Source organism: Hordeum vulgare, chromosome 7H, assembly GCF_904849725.1.
Source record: "Hordeum vulgare subsp. vulgare chromosome 7H, MorexV3_pseudomolecules_assembly, whole genome shotgun sequence".
Lineage (NCBI taxonomy): Eukaryota > Viridiplantae > Streptophyta > Magnoliopsida > Poales > Poaceae > Hordeum > Hordeum vulgare.
Window position 1 is genome coordinate 186,154,497 of NC_058524.1, and position 15,720 is coordinate 186,170,216.

The window sequence follows — 15,720 nt, forward strand, 5'->3', positions numbered from 1 at the left end:
CGGAGGCACATTCCTCATCCTTTCCCTATATCCGGCTACACCGCTTGTGAGAGTGGCAAAGAGGATGCTTTAGCTGGAGGGGAAGAGTTGCATCCGTTTCCATGAAGCGTGGATCTCTGCTTGTTTTGGCGGCGTGGGGTGGATGATGGCCTACGTTAGAGGATGAGACACCGGTTGTGGACGTCGGTGACTCGCTTGCGGTGGCCTTCTTGGGACCAAAGCAGTGGCGGTCTCTTGTGTTCTACTTCTCCTCGGTGTTGTAGGCCGTCGCAGACGCGCTCGCCACCGACTCGTCCAGCTCCGCGTAGCCAGCTTCTTCCTCCATCGATCGGATGTGGTTTCGCCAACATTGACGGCGAATGGCACGACAGATGGCCTCGTCCATGCCAGCCACGATTACCGCTTTGCCATGCTCCCTGCATGCCTCCGTGGAGCAACTCACCACTCCTCTGTGAGCTGGCTTGGAGCGGCAACTTGCTCCGTCGGGCTAGGCAAGGGATGTGGAGCAACGAGCTATCTCGCTCGTATCAGGCGAGCTCGACGGACAACCCAGTCGTCTTTTATGCCGGAGAACTGCTCTTCCTGCTCGTCGGATGCCATGGAAAGGGTTGCTAAAATGGTGTAAGTAGGAGATGGGGAGCGGCGAAGTGGTGTGATTCTTGCCTGACATCTGGGCTCCTTTAAATACGTGGGAGATGGGAGGAGCATGCTCAATGTTGTGTTTAATGCCGCCCACTCGTGGGTTTAATGGAGGTGTTTGACAGTGACGAGGAGGCACGTTCATCCAAGCATGCAACAGGTGGCGTCCTTTGCCGATGCGCCACTTCAATGGAAGATGCAGCGAGAGATCACGTCCGTCCCGAGTCGTCTTTAATGTGAAGCGCCGTGCTCTACAATGGCATAAATGCAGGCCGCTGGCGCCAGACGGGAACACACGCTGACGAGGGAGGAGGTGTTGGGATGGGCTTGGGCGGGCAGACACGGTTCCAAGTATTGTATGGACGCCCATAAAGTCCCCCCCACAATGTCTTCGATTTAAGGAGAAAGTACGTCTGGACCATCCTGTGGACCAATACATGCCCACATTAGATGGCTTTCGCGGTACAAATCCAGACGGTTGCGGGCGGTTTGAGGATCACCCTTGGAGATGCCCTTACAACATGCAGTAATAATATAATTATAGAGGAACCAAAAAAACTGACTCCATCGACGATGTCCTTTTGTGATGGCTAACGCTAAACATTGGCTAGCCAACCCAAATTTAAGTCGGTTAGCACCTAAGCGTCCGATCTAGCAGCCTACAGCCGTTGGTTCCTTCTTCCTCCCCCAAAACAAATTTGATTGGCATGCACACAAACTCCCACTCTTCTTAAGCACAACATGGTTGCCACCCCTGGCATCCTGCATGTCCGACGTTAGATGAACTCACTTCCCCTTGCCGCAAGTAGGGAGCATGCTGGACCGGGGAGCCACCAACTAGGGAGCCAATCGGACTAAGGAGCATTGTCCGACCCAATGTTTTCAAATGATGTATCACCTCCTTGAGCCTACCGAGGTGTCACCCCCCTAACAGTAGCCTCCGAGCCTCCGAATGACTTGGAGAGTCGGGCGGAGGGTTTGTGATGTTGTGGTATGAGAGTTTGTCAATGATGGTTGGCTATGGGCCGCAGCTGGCGTGGCTTCCTTCCAGTGTGGGAGCGCCAGTGCATCCACTGTGTGTAGCCTTCGAGCTTCCAGGCGACTCGAAGAGTCGAGCCAAGGGTCTTCGCTGTCATGGGAGCAAGCGGTGGCGTTGAGGATGTCGGGCACATACGCCAATTCCACCTTCTAATGGACGCGAAACCATGTCGGGCACGGACGCTGAGTCCGCCGACTGATGGGTGCTGAGCCCTGCCCAGGGCAGGTGTGAAGTCCACCAACTTATGTGCGCTAAGCCCTGCCGGGGGCGAACACTGAGTCTGTCAGCTCATGGGCACGGGGCCTTCCCGGGTGCGGACGCGGAGTCCGCTGACCACTGGGTGCACGGTCCTCCCGGACGTGGAGTCCATCGACTAATGGGCGCGAGGCGCTGACTGGGTTATGTGTATCATCAATGAAACAAGTTGTGCGAAGTAGAACACTAGGGATGCCAGATGAGCATTTATATGCATGAGTGATTACATAAGATAGATCACCGCGGGAATCACGATGATCTTGGGAACGAAGAACATAGAGAGATAACGTCTAGGTACTAACGACTGATATGTAGGTATGTGGTGAACTACCCACACATCACCATGGAAGCAGCAAGGATGATGTAGAGGCCATCCATGATCGACCCCCTCGATAGGGCACCGGAATAGGGCTCGAGATGGGCACACGGCGGAACAGAAGGTTGCGGCGGCGAAAAATTGTTTCGGGAGGCTCTCTAGGGTTTTCAGAATATATGTGAATTTATAGGCCAAAGAACGAGGTTGGATGAGGTGGGAGGTGGCCCCAAACCAGCAGAGCACGACTACTCCCCTAGGCACGCACGATGACGAGTTGATGGATATACTTCTCGCCCCTCGTTGGTTACCCAAGTGGAAGGTGGAGATGTAGTCACCAACATACTTCCCTTACACGGAGACTGTAAGGTTTATCGAACCAGGAGGACTCCTAGGCTCAACAAGTAGGTGTCTTCCACCCTGGCGCTAGCAGAAGACGTGGACCTGCACACATAACAAATAACTTTACTCCCAACGAGTACAGATAGGTTGTCAATCTCTGTGTCCTTGTAGTTTGCAAAGGATCAAAACACAAGCGGGAAATTAATAGTGATTCCAACGGAAAAGTAAATGAAAGCTGTAAATGATGGAAGTGTAAACAATGATGGTGATGTGGACCGGAGTGACATGATGTTCACTAGTGATGTCTCTCTCCCAAAATATGATAAACAACTATGCTAAGGTAACCAAATCACAGTTGGGCAATTGACAGAATTATGATCGCACCCAATGCTAATTATGCTACTTGATAGCTAGAGGTTCAATAGTAATGGGCAATACGCCAAGACAAGTAGACCGTTTATTCATCAACATCTACTTACTAATCATCCACCATGAGATATCTATCCAGAACATCTCGCCGGTATTAAGTTGAGAGCCCCACCCAAAGTGTAATCTCGAAGCAACGAACAACTGCATTAACGAACTATGCGTAAGGTAAACAATCCTTGCAACCGTGGTCACAAGCACCGTTGTTTTCTCCCTGGTGGAAACAAGCACATCCCCTAGTCTCATGTTTCTGTCACTCAAGCTAGACATCGAGGGGCATGAACCCACAATCATGCATAACGCTCCCTCTTGGAGTTACAATCTACTACTCGGCCAAAGCAACAAATAGCAACGGAGAACATGCATGAATCACTAAGGAACATACTATAAAAGGATAAACAAATATATAACTCATAAAAATCTGAACGTAATCTCATAATCCATCGGATCCCAACAAACCGAGCATAGCAATAGCAAGAGAATTACATAGATGCCTTGATCATGTAGGGCAGCTCACAAGGACTAACCATTGAAGCACAAGATTGGAGAGAAGACATCACATAGCTACTGGTCATGGACTCATGGTCCAAGGAGGAATACTCACGGCACGTTCGGGAACCGTCCATGGCGGTGGAGAAGCTCCCGGAGGTCAATCCTCCCTCCGGCAGGGTGCCGGGTTGTGACAGCCCAGGACCGACGTCCGAGAAGATTCCCCCTTTATTCCATTTTCGTCGTGTGGCTGATTTGTTTGTCGCACTCATCATCGCATCATTCGCATCATTCGCATTGCATTGGCACTCCGCTGCCGCCACTTTTCAAAACTTGCATCCGTTATTAGTTGTCAGTTCTCTTCGTTCTTGTCGTTGTCCGTCTTGAGCCCGACCACACACATACGCGCCCGCGACATTGATTAAACCTTGTTTTTAAAATGTGTGTATAAAACATTCTCTGATTGGGTTGAAAGTTGGCGTGCGGTCTTATTTTCATATAGGTAGGCCACCTGCCAATTTTCGTCGCAATTGGAGTCTGTCTCGTACCCGAACGGTCGACCGTAGCGGCACCGTCTTCGGTTATTCATCGAACGTTTTTGGTATTTTAAAAACGTGTGTCACGGGCGCATATCTTCCCTCTCATCTTCGCCTAAGCCTCTCTTCACAACCACCTAGACCGTCCCCGCGTGCGAGGCCGTTCGATTCCGATCGCACGGCTGAAACTCGGGCGAAAAACAGCAAACTCTAACCCGTTTTCTCTATAAATAGACCCCTAGGCACCTAACCCTAGCCCTCTACCTCGTTTTCCGCGCCCACCAACCCCAGCTACAACTCCTCTCTCTCATGTCTCCCTCCCATCCGCCAGGCCTGCCTGAGCCCGCGCACGGCCCGCCAAGCCCTTCTGGCGCCGCCGCTGGCCCCCACGTGTTGGGGAACGTCGCATGGGAAACAAAAAATTTCCTACGCGCATGAAGACCTATCATGGTGATGTCCATCTACGAGAGGGGATGAGTGATCTACGTACCCTTGTAGACCGTACAGCAGAAGCGTTAGAGAACGCGGTTGATGTAGTGCAACGTCCTCACGTACCTCGATCCGCCCCGCGAACAATCCCGCGATCAGTCCCACGATCTAGTACCGAACGGACGGCACCTCCGCGTTCAGCACACGTACAGCTCGATGATGATCTCGGCCTTCTTGATCCAGCAAGAGAGACGGAGAGGTAGAAGAGTTCTCCGGCAGCGTGACGGCGCTCCGGAGGTTGGTGATGACCTTGTCTCAGCAGGGCTCCGCCCGAGCTCCGCAGAAACGCGATCTAGAGGAAAAACCGTGGAGGTATGTGGTCGGGCTGCCGTGGAAAAGTCGTCTCAAATCAGCCCTAAAACCTCCGTATATATAGGTGGGAGGGAGGGGGCCTTGCCTTGGGGCTCAAGGAGCCCCAAGGGGGTCAGCCGAGTCCAAGGGGGAGGACTCTCCCCCCCCAAACCGAGTTGGACTAGGTTTGGTGGGAGGGAGTCCCCCTTCCTTCCCACCTCCTCCTTTTTTTTTCTTTCTCTCTTGATTTTCTTCTCCTTGGCGCATAGGGCACTTGTGGGCTGTCCCATCAGCCCACTAAGGGCTGGTGTGGCTCCCCCAACGCCTATGGGCTTCCCCGGGGTGGGTTGCCCCCCCGGTGAACTCCCGGAACCCATTCGTCATTCCCGGTACATTCCCGGTAACTCCGAAAACCTTCCGGTAATCAAATGAGGTCATCCTATATATCAATCTTCGTTTCCGGAGCATTCCGGAAACCCTCGTGACGTCCGTGATCTCATCCGGGACTCCGAACAACATACAATAACCAACCATATAACTCAAACACGCATAAAACAACGTCAAACCTTAAGTGTGCAGACCTTGCGGGTTCGAGAACTATGTAGACATGACCCGAGAGACTCCTCGGTCAATATCCAATAGCGGGACCTGGATGCCCATATTGGATCCTACATATTCTACGAAGATCTTATCGTTTGAACCTCAGTGCCAAGGATTCGTATAATCCCGTATGTCATTCCCTTTGTCCTTCGGTATGTTACTTGCCCGAGATTCGATCGTCAGTATCCGCATACCTATTTCAATCTCGTTTACCGGCAAGTCTCTTTACTCGTTCCGTAATACAAGATCCCGCAACTTACACTAAGTTACATTGCTTGCAAGGCTTGTGTGTGATGTTGTATTACCGAGTGGGCCCCGAGATACCTCTCCGTCACACGGAGTGACAAATCCCAGTCTTGATCCATACTAACTCAACCAACACCTTCGGAGATACCTATAGAGCATCTTTATAGTCACCCAGTTATGTTGCAACGTTTGATACACACAAAGCATTCCTCCGGTGTCAGTGAGTTATATGATCTCATGATCATAGGAATAAATACTTGACACGCAGAAAACAGTAGCAACAAAATGACACGATCAACATGCTACGTCTATTAGTTTGGGTCTAGTCCATCATGTGATTCTCCCAATGAAGTGATCCAGTTATCAAGCAACAACACCTTGTTCATAATCAGAAGACACTGACTATCATCGATCAACTGGCCAGCCAACTAGAGGCATGCTAGGGACGTTGTTTTGTCTATGTATACACACATGTAAATGAGTCTTCATTCAATACAATTATAGCATGGATAATAAACTATTATCTTGATACATGAATTATAATAATAACTATATTTATTATTGCCTCTAGGGCATAATTCCAACAGTCTCCCACTTGCACTAGAGTGAATAATCCAGCCCTCACATCACCATGTGAATTACATTGTAATAAATCTAACACCCATACAGTTCTGGTGTCGATCATGTTTTCACCGTGGAAGAGGTTTAGTCAGCGGGTCTGCTACATTCAGATCCGTGTGCACTTTGCATATATTTACGTCCTCTTCCTCGACGTAGTCGCGGATGAGGTTGAAGCGTCGTTTGATGTGTCTGGTCTTCTTGTGAAACCTTGGTTCCTTTGCTAAGGCAATGGCACCCGTGTTGTCACAGAACAAGGTTGTTGGATCCAGTGCACTTGGCACCACTCCAAGATCCGTCATGAACTGCTTCATCCAGACACCCTCTTTAGCCGCCTCCGAGGCAGCCATGTACTCCGCTTCACATGTAGAATCTGCTACGACGCTCTGCTTGGAACTGCACCAGCTTACTGCACCCCCATTAAGAATAAATACGTATCCGGTTTGCGACTTAGAGTCGTCCGGATCTGTGTCAAAGCTTGCATCGACGTAACCTTTTACGGCGAGCTCTTCGTCACCTCCATATACGAGAAACATCTCCTTAGTCCTTTTCAGGTACTTCAGGATATTCTTGACCGCTGTCCAGTGATCCACTCCTGGATTACTCTGGAACCTACCTGCCATACTTATGGCCAGGCTAACATCCGGTCCGGTGCACAGCGTCGCATACATGATAGAACCTATGGCTGAAGCATAGGGGACGGAGCGCATATGCTCTCTATCTTCATCAGTTGCTGGGCACTGAGTCTTACTCAATCTCGTACCTTGTAAAACTGGCAAGAACCCTTTCTTGGACTGTTCCAGTTTGAACCTCTTCAAAACTTTATCAAGGTATGTGCTTTGTGAAAGTCCTATCAGGCGTTTTGATCTATCCCTATAGATCTTAATGCCTAGAATGTAAGCAGCTTCTCCTAGGTCCTTTATAGAGAAACTTTTATTCAAGTAACCTTTTATGCTCTCCAAAAACTCTACGTTGTTTCCAATCAGTAATATGTCATCCACATATAATATTAGAAACGCCACAGGGCTCCCACTCACTTTCTTGTAAATACAAGATTCACCAACCACTTGTATAAACCCAAATGCCTTGATCACCTCATCAAAGCGTTTGTTCCAACTCCGAGATGCTTGCACCAGTCCATAAATGGATCGCTGGAGCTTGCACACCTTGTTAGCATTCTTAGGATCGACAAAACCTTCGGGTTGCATCATATACAACTCTTCCTTAAGGAAACCGTTAAGGAACGCCGTTTTGACATCCATCTGTCAGATTTCATAATCGAAAAATGCAGCTATTGCTAACATGATTCTGACGGACTTAAGCATCGCCACGGGTGAGAAAGTCTCATCGTAGTCAATTCCTGGAACTTGTGAAAAACCCTTTGCCACAAGTCGAGCTTTATAAACGGTCACATTACCGTCAGCGTCCGTCTTCTTCTTAAAGATCCATTTGTTCTGAATAGCCTTGCGGCCCTTAGGTAGTATCTCCAAAGTCCACACTTTGTTCTCATACATGGATCCTATCTCGGATTTCATGGCTTCTAGCCATTTGTTGGAATCTGGGCCCACCATTGCTTCTTCATAACTTGCAGGTTCATTGTTGTCTAACAACATGATTGATAAGACGGGATTACCGTACCACTCTGGAGCAGCACGTGATCTCGTCGACCTGCGTGGTTCAACAGAAACTTGAACTGGAGTTTCATGATCATCATCATTAACTTCCTCCTCAACCGGCGTCGCAACGACAGAGGTTTCCCCTTGCCCTGCGCCACCATCCAGAGGGATGAGAGGTTCGACAACCTCGTCAAGTTCTATCTTCCTCCCACTCAATTCTCTCGAGAGAAACTCCTTCTCGAGAAAAGCTCCGTTCTTGGCAACAAACACTTTGCCCTCGGATTTGAGATAGAAGGTGTACCCAACTGTCTCTTTTGGGTAACCTATGAAGACGCATTTTTCCGCTTTGGGTTCCAGCTTTTCAGGCTGAAGCTTTTTGACATAAGCATCACATCCCCAAACTTTAAGAAACGACAACTTTGGCCTCTTGCCATACCACAGTTCGTATGGTGTCGTCTCAACGGATTTTGATGGTTCCCTATTTAAAGTGAATGCAGCTGTTTCTAATGCATAACCCCAAAATGATAACGGCAAATCAGTAAGAGACATCATAGATCGCACCATCTCTAACAAAGCACGATTACGACGTTCGGACACACCATTACGCTGTGGTGTTCCAGGCGGTGTTAACTATGAAACAATTCCACATTGTCTTAAGTGAGCACCAAACTCGAAACTCAGATATTCACCCCCACGATCAGACCGTAGGAACTTGATCTTCTTGTTACGATGATTTTCCACTTCACTCTGAAATTGCTTGAACTTTTCAAATGTTTCAGACTTGTGCTTCATCAAGTAGACATAACCATATCTACTTAAATCGTCAGTGAAGGTGAGAAAATAACGATATCCGCCGCGTGCCTCCACGCTCATTGGACCACACACATCGGTATGTATGATTTCCAATAAGTCACTTGCACGCTCCATTGTTCCGGAGAACGGAGTCTTAGTCATCTTGCCCATGAGGCATGGTTCGCACGTGTCAAGTGAATCAAAGTCAAGTGACTCCAAAAGTCCATCAACATGGAGTTTCTTCATGCGCTTTACACCAACATGACCCAAGCGGCAGTGCCACAAAAATATGGCGCTATCATTGTTTACTCTAACTCTTTTGGTCTCAATGTTATGTATATGCGTATCGCTATCAAGATTCAATATGAACAATCCTCTCACATTCGGTGCATGACCATAAAAGATGTTACTCATAGAAATAGAACAACCATTATTCCCAGACTTAAAAGAGTAACCGTCTCGCAATAAACAAGATCCAGATATAATGTTCATACTCAACGCAGGCACTAAATAACAATGATTTAAGTTCATCACTAATCCCTATGGTAGCTGAAGTGACACTGTGCCGACGGGGATTGCATCAACCTTGGAACCATTTCCTACGCGCATCGTCACTTCATCTTTCGCCAGCCTTCGCCTATTCCGCAGTTCCTGTTTCGAGTTGCAAATATGAGCAACAGAACCGGTATCAAATACCCAGGCACTACTACGAGAGCCGGTTAAGTACACATCAATAACATGTATATCAAATATACCTGATTTTTCTTTGCCCGCCTTCTTATCTGCCAGATACTTGGGGCAATTGCGCTTCCAGTGACCCATACCCTTGCAACAGAAGCACTCTGTTTCAGGCTTAGGTCCAGCCTTGGGTTTCTTCGGCGGATTGGCAACAGGCTTGCCGCTCTTCTTCGAATTGCCCTTCTTGCCTTTGCCGTTTCTCTTGAAACTAGTGGTCTTGCTCACCATCAACACTTGATGCTCTTTACGGAGTTCAGACTCTGCGACTTTTAGCATCGCGAACAACTCGCCCGAAGACTTGTTCATCCCTTGCATGTTGTAGTTCAACACAAAGCCTTTATAGCTTGGCGGCAGTGATTGAAGGATTCTGTCAGTGATAGCTTCTTGCGGGAGTTCAATCCCCAGCTCAGCTAGACGGTTTGAGTACCCAGACATTTTGAGCACATGTTCACTGACAGACGAGTTTTCCTCCATCTTGCAAGCATAGAATTTATCGGAGGTCTCATACCTCTCGATCCGGGCGTTCTTCTGAAAGATAAACTCCAACTCCTGGAACATCTCAAATGCTCCATGACGCTCAAAGCGACGTTGAAGTCCCGGTTCTAAGCCATACAAGACTGCACATTGAACTATTGAGTAGTCCTCCTTACGTGCTAACCAAGCGTTCTTAACATCCTGATCAGACGCAGCGGGTGGTTCATATCCTAGCGCAGCATTAAGGACATAATCCTTCTTCCCAGCTTGTAAGATTAGCTTAAGATTACGAGCCCAGTCTACAAAGTTGCTTCCATCATCTTTCAACTTAGCTTTCTCTAGGAACGTATTAAAATTCAGGATGACTGTCGCGTGAGCCATGATCTACAACACAAATATATTCAAAGTGGACTTAGACTATGTTCAAGATAATTAGAGTTCAACTTAATCAAATTATATGCTAAACTCCCACTCAAAAAGTACATCTCTCTAGTCATTTGAGTGGTTCATGATCCACTTACACTATCCCAAGTCCGATCATCACGTGAGTTGAGTATAGTTTCAGTGGTAAGCATCCCTATGCTAATCATATCAACTATATGATTCATGATCGACCTTTCGGTCTCATGTGTTCCGAGGCCATGTCTGCACATGCTAGGCTCGTCAAGCTTAACCCGAGTGTTCCGCGTGCGCAACTGTTTTGCACCCGTTGTATGTGAACGTTGAGTCTATCACACCCGATCATCACGTGGTGTCCAGAAACGACGAACTGTAGCAATGGTGCACAGTCGGGGAGAACACAATTTCGTCTTGAAATTTTAGTGAGAGATCACCTCATAATGCTACCGTCGTTCTAAGCAAAATAAGGTGCATAAAAGGATTAACATCACATGCAATTCATAAGTGACATGATATGGCCATCATCACGTGCTTCTTGATCTCCATCACCAAAGCACCGGCACGATCTTCTTGTCACCGGCGCCACACCATGATCATCCATCAACGTGTTGCCATCGGGGTTGTCGTGCTACTCATGCTATTACTACCAAAGCTACATCCTAGCAAAATAGTAAACGCATCTGCAAGCACAAACGTTAGTATAAAGACAACCCTATGGCTCCTGCCGGTTGCCGTACCATCGACGTGCAAGTCGATATTTCTATTACAACATGATCATCTCATACATCCAATATATCACATCACATCGTTGGCCATATCACATCACAAGCATACCCTGCAAAAACAAGTTAGACGTTCTCTAATTTTGTTGTTGCATGTTTTACGTGGTGACCAAGGGCATCTAGTAGGATCGCATCTTACTTACGCAAAAACCACAACGGAGATATATGAGTTGCTATTTAACCTCATCCAAGGACCTCCTCGGTCAAATCCGATTCAACTAAAGTTGGAGAAACCGTCACTTGCCAGTCATCTTTGAGCAAAGGGGGTTACTTGTAACGATGAAACCAGTCTCTCGTAAGCGTACGAGTAATGTCGGTCCAAGCCGCTTCAATCCAACAATACCGCAGAATCAAGAAAAGACTAAGGAGGGCAGCAAAACGCACATCACCGCCCAAAAAAACTTTTGTGTTCTACTCGAGAAGACATCTACGCATGAACCTAGTTCATGATGCCACTGTTGGGGAACGTCGCATGGGAAACACAAATTTTCCTACGCGCACGAAGACCTATCATGGTGATGTCCATCTACGAGAGGGGATGAGTGATCTACGTACCCTTGTAGACCGTACAGCAGAAGCGTTAGAGAACGCGGTTGATGTAGTGGAACGTCCTCACGTCCCTCGATCCGCCCCGCGAACAATCCCGCGATCAGTCCCACGATCTAGTACTGAACGGACGGCACCTCCGCGTTCAGCACACGTACAGCTCGACGATGATCTCGGCCTTCTTGATCCAGCAAGAGAGACACACAGGTAGAAGAGTTCTCCGGCAGCGTGACGGCGCTCCGGAGGTTGGTGATGACCTTGTCTCAGCAGGGCTCCGCCCGAGCTCCGCAGAAACGCGATCTAGAGGAAAAACCGTGGAGGTATGTGGTCGGGCTGCCGTGGAAAAGTCGTCTCAAATCAGCCCTAAAACCTCCGTATATATATAGGTGGGAGGGAGGGGGCCTTGCCTTGGGGCTCAAGGAGCCCCAAGGGGGTCGGCCGAGTCCAAGGGGGAGGACTCTCCCCCCCCAAACCGAGTTGGACTAGGTTTGGTGGGAGGGAGTCCCCCTTCCTTCCCACCTCCTCCTTTTTTTTTCTTTCTCTCTTGATTTTCTTCTCCTTGGCGCATAGGGCACTTGTGGGCTGTCCCATCAGCCCACTAAGGGCTGGTGTGGCTCCCCCAACGCCTATGGGCTTCCCCGGGGTGGGTTGCCCCCCCGGTGAACTCCCGGAACCCATTCGTCATTCCCGGTACATTCCCGGTAACTCCGAAAACCTTCCGGTAATCAAATGAGGTCATCCTATATATCAATCTTCATTTCCGGACCATTCCGGAAACCCTCGTGACGTCCGTGATCTCATCCGGGACTCCGAACAACATACAATAACCAACCATATAACTCAAACACGCATAAAACAACGTCGAACCTTAAGTGTGCAGACCCTGCGGGTTCGAGAACTATGTAGACATGACCCGAGAGACTCCTCGGTCAATATCCAATAGCGGGACCTGGATACCCATATTGGATCCTACATATTCTACGAAGATCTTATCGTTTGAACCTCAGTGCCAAGGATTCGTATAATCCCGTATGTCATTCCCTTTGTCCTTCGGTATGTTACTTGCCCGAGATTCGATCGTCAGTATCCGCATACCTATTTCAATCTCATTTACCGGCAAGTCTCTTTACTCGTTCCGTAATACAAGATCCCGCAACTTACACTAAGTTACATTGCTTGCAAGGCTTGTGTGTGATGTTGTATTACCGAGTGGGCCCCGAGATACCTCTCCGTCACACGGAGTGACAAATCCCAGTCTTGATCCATACTAACTCAACCAACACCTTCGGAGATACCTGTAGAGCATCTTTATAGTCACCCAGTTACGTTGCGACGTTTGATACACACAAAGCATTCCTCCGGTGTCAGTGAGTTATATGATCTCATGGTCATAGGAATAAATACTTGACACGCAGAAAACAGTAGCAACAAAATGACACGATCAACATGCTACGTCTATTAGTTTGGGTCTAGTCCATCACGTGATTCTCCCAATGACGTGATCCAGTTATCAAGCAACAACACCTTGTTCATAATCAGAAGACACTGACTATCATCGATCAACTGGCCAGCCAACTAGAGGCATGCTAGGGACGGTGTTTTGTCTATGTATCCACACATGTAAATGAGTCTTCATTCAATACAATTATAGCATGGATAATAAACTATTATCTTGATACAGGAATTATAATAATAACTATATTTATTATTGCCTCTAGGGTATAATTCCAACACCACGAGCCCGTGTCAACCGCCACCGCACAGCGGCTCCCTCGCCCCCGAGCGCCTCATGCCACCTGCACCTCGCCGCGCTGCATCCCGCAAGTCCCTGCGTCCTGGCCGGCCTCGCCGGAGTAGAGCCGTCGCGCTGACCAGCCCGTGCCGGATCGTGCCGCCACCGGCAACCCACACTGCCTCCCCTCGGCCGGATCGCGCCGTCGCCTGTGCTCGCGTCACCTCCAGCCACTACCGTCCTCCGTCAATAGCCATGCCGCCCCTCGGCCTCCCTCGCTGGAGCCCTCGGCCCCGTCGCCCCGATCTAGCCGGAGCAGCCGCCGCCGCCCTGCCTGCCTCGATCTAGTCGGGATCGAGGAGGAGCACGCGCTCAGCCTCGCCTCCCGTAGAGCCAGCTAAGGCCGGTCGCCCGTGGGCCTAGCATTCTTTGGCCGGCCCAGCTCCAGCATCCTCTAGCCGGCCTCCTACAGGCCCACCTCCACACGAGGCCCAACCCCCCAAGCCCAAGGTGAGCAGCAACCCGAGCCCCTCTAATTTTCGCCTAGGGCACAGTTTAGTTATCCAGCGCCCACCCGTGTGTAGGCCCATATGTTGTAGATTCGGCCCATAGGGTTTTATTTAATTCCTGCGAATTTAGTAGTTTCAGAAAATGGATTGTTTTTTAAATGCCCGTAGATTATTAACCGTGCATCGGATAGGAGTGATTTAAACATGTAACTTGTGTAGTTTTTCGCGCAGAATATTATTTTGCAACTTGCATGCATGTTTGGAATGGTTTGACCCACCATTTGCCTAGATTCCCATGTTGTCCTAATAGGTTAACTATTCCGTAATTATTTTTGCGTGCGTCCGGATTGTTCAAATCCCATTGATAAAATGTTCATGTTGTTTGTAGCCCTTTGTCATGTATTAGTCTATGTTTACTTTCCTTGAACCTCAAGTCATGTGTAATATATATATGCCCCTTGGGCCTTCAATACGGATAAATTGCTTTTCTAACATGGTATTAGAGCTTAGGTTATTTTTTTGGGGCGCCGCAACTCGCCCTCCCGATCCAATCTCGCGCGTCGCCGCTGCTTTTCTTGCATGGTCGGATCTGGCTGCTCTCCCGTGGCAGTCCTCCCCGTCGTGCTCCCTCACCGCGTGCCTCTTGCCGAGCTGTTGCTCTAGGTCGTTGCTCAGATCGATTCAACTCGTGCAGAACCAATCTTCCGCCGCCACCTCGTCCTGCTCGATCTCCTCTCGGTCGCAGCAGGGGCGGCTCATTCCGCTGCTCGATCGGAGCAGGGGCGGCCCCGTCCTGCCCCCCGTCTTCCGCGACCCGTTCCGCTCCCGTCTCCCGTGACTCGGGCCGCCAGCTGCACGTCCGCTGCTGGCCGCCGACTGGACGTCCGCTGCTGGAGTTCGTCAGGCCGGATCTCGTCGGCTCCCATCTCACAGGTCACCGCCCACAATCCTCACTGGTTCAGCTCGCCAGGCCGGATCTCATCTAACTCAGCTGGAGATCAACCTCTTCCCTGACCCCGACGGATCTTGTGGATCTTACTGCGGCAGGCTCCTTCCCTGCTGCCGCAACTCCAGATCGAGGCATGCTTGTTCGTGGGATCCAGTTGTTGCCCATGCAAAGCTACTTGCCTAGTCGCTGCTGGTAGGCCGTCGTCGGCTTGGTCTGATGATTTCCTGCATGTTGCTCAAGATCAGGACAAGATGGGCCACCGCCAAGACGTACCGCTGGACGGTTGCCTTCTGCCAAGACGCGCAAGACGTGACTGCTGCCTTCAGCCAACAGGGGCATAACGCATGACTGCTAGCCTCCTTGTTGGGACGTGGTTCTAGCCATCCGGTCAAAGTTGTGTTGACTAGATTGATTCAGCAAAAGAAACAAAATAAAGAAACATATGCTACATGGTGCCGGTGTGCTGCTATGTGTTGCTGGCGTGCTACTACGTGCTGCTACCGGCTGCTGCTACGTCTACTTGCTGCTACATGGTGCCAGATGCCTCGGTTCCTTTCGATCTTGACGGTGTATTGTCGAGTTCGTCTCGCACATGCACTTTTCTTCGGTGTTTGTTCCCTTCTGCTGCCATTGCATCTAGTCTACTATGTGCTTTCTAGTTTTTATTTTATTTTCCGCTGCGTCCACCAAATCCGCTGATATTTTGTGTTTTTCTCATGCCATGCGAGTCCACCATACCTTAGTCTGTCAGCCTTTCTCCGGTCCTGATCCTTTCTATACCACTTTTGTGGCCTATTTGCCCTTGTTGTTTTCTATAAGATTTTCTGGACTTCTTTTGCATTGTCAATCTATGTTCATCGTGCCTTAACCACCGAGCTTCTTTTGCCGTCGGTTGTCGTG